Raw genomic sequence first — 4,919 nt, 5'->3', positions numbered from 1 at the left:
ATCCCACACTTTATTCAGGTGATTCCAGATTAGCCTGTTCGGACATATGGCAAAATCTTCATGATTCTTATCAAACCAGAAGGAACCAAGATGTAAAAGCTTGATTTGAAACCATTAATCAGTTAAGAATCACCAGGAAGTTGAATAAATCTCATAGGAGTTATGAGGAAGAAGCTATCCCACTTTCTATTCAGGTGATTCCAGATTAGCCTGTTCGGACATATGACAATATCTTCATGATTCTTATCAAACCAGAAGGAACCAAAATGTAAGAAGCTTTTTTTAAACCATTAATCAGTTTAGAATCACCAGGAAGTTGAATAAATCTCATAGGAGTTATGAGGAAGAAGCTATCCCACACTATATTCAGGTGATTCCAGATTAGCCTGTTCGGACATATGGCAAAATCTTCATGATTCTTATCAAACCAGAAGGAACCAAGATGTAAAGAAGCTTGATTTAAAACCATTAATCAGTTAAGAATCACCAGGAAGTTGAATAAATCTCATAGGAGTTATGAGGAAGAAGCTATCCACTTTCTATTCAGGTGATTCCAGATTAGCCTGTTCGGACATATGACAATATCTTCATGATTCTTATCAAACCAGAAGGAACAAAGATGTAAGAAGCTTGAATTCTAACCATTAATCAGTTTAGAATCACCAGGAAGTTTGAATAAATCTCATAGGAGTTATGAGGAAGAAGCTATCCCACTTTCTATTCAGGTGATTCCAGATTAGCATGTTCGGACATATGGAAATATCTTCATGATTCTTATCAAACCAGAAGGAACCAAGATGTAAGAAGCTTGATTTGAAACCATTAATCAGTTTAGAATCACCAGGAAGTTGAATAAATCTCATAGGAGTTATGAGGAAGAAGCTATCCCACTTTCTATTCAGGTGATTCCAGATTAGCATGTTCGGACATATGTCAATATCTTCATGATTCTTATCAAACCAGAAGGAACCAAGATGTAAGAAGCTTTTTGAAACCATTAATCAGTTTAGAATCACCAGGAAGTTGAATAAATCTCATAGGAGATTATGAGGAAGAAGCTATCCCACTTTCTATTCAGGTGATTCCAGATTAGCCTGTTCGGACATATGGCAAAATCTTCATGATTCTTATCAAACCAGAAGGAACAAGATGTAAGAAGCTTGATTTGAAACCATTAATCAGTTTAGAATCACCAGGAAGTTGAATAAATCTCATAGGAGTTATGAGGAAGAAGCTATCCCACTTTCTATTCAGGTGATTCCAGATTAGCCTTTCGGACATATGACAATATCTTCATGATTCTTATCAAACCAGAAGGAACAAAGATAAGAAGCTTGAATTCTACTCATTAATCAGTTTAGAATCACCAGGAAGTTGAATAAATCTCATAGGAGTTATGAGGAAGAAGCTATCCCACTTTCTATTCAGGTGATTCCAGATTAGCATGTTCGGACATATGGAATATCTTCATGATTCTTATCAAACCAGAAGAAACCAAGATGTAAGAAGCTTGATTTGAAACCATTAATCAGTTTAGAATCACCAGGAAGTTGAATAAATCTCATAGGATTATGAAGAAGAAGCTATCCCACTTTCTATTCAGGTGATTCCAGATTGGCATGTTCGGACATATGGCAATATCTTCATGATTCTTATCAAACCAGAAGGAACCAAGATTAAAGAAGCTTGATTTGAAACCATTAATCAGTTTAGAATCACCAGGAAGTTGAATAAATCTCATAGGAGTTATGAGGAAGAAGCTATCCCACTTTCTATTCAGGTGATTCCAGATTAGCATGTTCGAACATATGGCAATATCTTCATGATGCTTATCAAACCAAAAGGAACCAAGATGTAAGAAGCTTGATTTGAAACTTTTAATCAGTTTAGAATCACCAGGAAGTTGAATAAATCTCATAGGAGTTATGAGAAGAAAAGCTATCCCACTTTCTATTCAGGTGATTCCAGATTGGCTGTTCGGACATATGACAATATCTTCATGATTCTTATCAAACCAGAAGGAACCAAGATGTAAGAAGCTTGATTTGAAACCATTAATCAGTTTAGAATCACCAGGAAGTTGAATAAATCTCATAGGAGTTATGAGGAAGAAGCTATCCAACTTTCTATTCAGGTGATTCCAGATTAGCATGTTCGGACATATGGCAATATCTTCATGATTCTTATCAAACCAGAAGGAACCAAGATGTAAGAAGCTTTTTGAAACCATTAATCAGTTTAGAATCACCAGGAAGTTGAATAAATCTCATAGGAGTTATGAGGAAGAAGCTATCCCACACTTTTATTCAGGTGATTCCAGATTAGCCTGTTCGGACATATGGCAAAATCTTCATGATTCTTATCAAACCAGAAGGAACCAAGATGTAATAAGCTTGATTTAAACCATTAATCAGTTAAGAATCACCCGGAAGTTGAATAAATATCATAGGAGTTATGAGGAAGAAGCTATCCCACTTTCTATTCAGGTGATTCCAGATTAGCTTGTTCGGATATATGACAATATCTTCATGATTCTTATCAAACCAGAAGGAACCAAGATGTAAGAAGCTTTTTTTTTTAACCATTAATCAGTTTAGAATCACCAGGAAGTTGAATAAATCTCTAGGAGTTATGAGGAAGAAGCTATCCCAACTCTATTCAGGTGATTCCAGATTAGCCTGTTCGGACATATGGCAAAATCTTCATGATTCTTATCAAACCAGAAGGAACCAAATATGTAAGAAGCTTGATTTGAAACCATTAATCAGTTAAGAATCACCAGGAAGTTGAATAAATCTCATAGGAGTTATGAGGAAGAAGCTATCCCACTTTCTATTCAGGTGATTCCAGATTAGCCTGTTCGGACATATGACAATATCTTCATGATTCTTATCAAACCAGAAGGAACAAAGATGTAAGAAGCTTGAATCTACTCATTAATCAGTTTAGAATCACCAGGAAGTTGAATAAATCTCATAGGAGTTATGAGGAAGAAGCTATCCCACTTTCTATTCAGGTGATTCCAGATTAGCATGTTCGGACATATGGAAATATCTTTATGATTCTTATCAAACACCGAGGAACCAAGATGTAAGAAGCTTGATTTGAAACCATTAATTAGTTTAGAATCACCAGGAAGTTGAATAAATCTCATAGGAGTTATGAGAAGAAGCTATCCCACTTTCTATTCAGGTGATTCCAGATTAGCATGTTCGGACATATGTCAATATCTTCATGATTCTTATCAAACCAGAAGGAACCAAGATGTAAGAAGCTTTTTGGAAACCATTAATCAGTTTAGAATCACCAGGAAGTTGAATAAAATATCATAGGAGTTATGAGGAAGAAGCTATCCCACTTTCTATTCAGGTGATTTCAGATTAGCCTGTTCGGACATATGGCAAAATCTTCAAGATTCTTATCAAACCAGAAGGAACCAAGATGTAAGAAGCTTGATTTAAAACCATTAATCAGTTAAGAATCACCAGGAAGTTGAATAAATCTCATAGGAGTTATGAGGAAGAAGCTATCCCACTTTCTATTCAGGTGATTCCAGATTAGCCTGTTCGGACATATGACAATATCTTCATGATTCTTATCAAACCAGAAGGAACAAAGATGTAAGAAGCTTGATTTCTACCATTAATCAGTTTAGAATCACCAGGAAGTTGAATAAATCTCATAGGAGTTATGAGGAAGAAGCTATCCCACTTTCTATTCAGGTGATTCCAGATTAGCATGTTCGGACATATGGCAATATCTTCATGATTCTTATCAAACCGAGGAACAAGATGTAAGAAGCTTGATTTGAAACCATTAATCAGTTTAGAATCACCAGGAAGTTGAATAAATCTCATAGGAGTTATGAAGAAGAAGGTATCCCACTTTCTATTCAGGTGATTCCAGATTGGCCTGTTTGGACATATGGCAATATCTTCATGATTCTTATCAAACCAGAAGGAACCAAGATGTAAGAAGCTTGATTTGAAACCATTAATCAGTTTAGAATCACCAGGAAGTTGAATAAATCTCATAGGAGTTATGAGGAAGAAGCTATCCCACTTTCTATTCAGTTGATTCCAGATTAGCATGTTCGGACATATGAAATATCTTCATGATTCTTATCAAACCAGAGGAACCAAGATGTAAGAAGCTTGATTTGAAACCTTTAATCAGTGTAGAATCACCAGGAAGTTGAATAAATCTCATAGGAGTTATGAGGAAGAAACTATCCCACTTTCTATTCAGGTGATTCCAGATTGGCCTGTTCGGACATATGACAATATCTTCATGATTCTTATCAAACCAGAAGGAACAAGATGTAAGAAGCTTGATTTGAAACCATTAATCAGTTTAGAATCACCAGGAAGTTGAATAAATCTCATAGGAGTTATGAGGAAGAAGCTATCCCACTTTCTATTCAGGTGATTCCAGATTAGCATGTTCGGACATATGGCTATATTCATGATTCTTATCAAACCAGAAGGAACCAAGATGTAAGAAGCTTTTTTGAAACCATTAATCAGTTAGAATCACCAGGAAGTTGAATAAATATCATATGAGTTATGAGGAAGAAGCTATCCCCACTTTTATTCAGGTGATTCCAGATTAGCCTGTTCGACATATGGCAATATCTTCATGATTCTTATCAAACCAGAAGGAACCAAGATGTAAGAAGCTTGATTTAAAACCATTAATCAGTAAGAATCACCAGGAAGTTGAATAAATCTCATAGGAGTTATGAGGAAGAAGCTATCCCACTTTCTATTCAGGTGATTCCAGATTAGCCTGTTCGGACATATGACAATATCTCTTCATGATTCTTATCAAACCAGAAGGAACCAGATGTAAGAAGCTTTTTTTGAAACCATTAATCAGTTTAGAATCACCAGGAAGTTGAATAAATATCATAGGAGTTA

Source organism: Raphanus sativus, unplaced genomic scaffold (assembly GCF_000801105.2).
Source record: "Raphanus sativus cultivar WK10039 unplaced genomic scaffold, ASM80110v3 Scaffold0077, whole genome shotgun sequence".
NCBI classification, from domain to species: Eukaryota; Viridiplantae; Streptophyta; class Magnoliopsida; order Brassicales; family Brassicaceae; genus Raphanus; species Raphanus sativus.
This window is presented reverse-complemented; position numbering follows the sequence as displayed.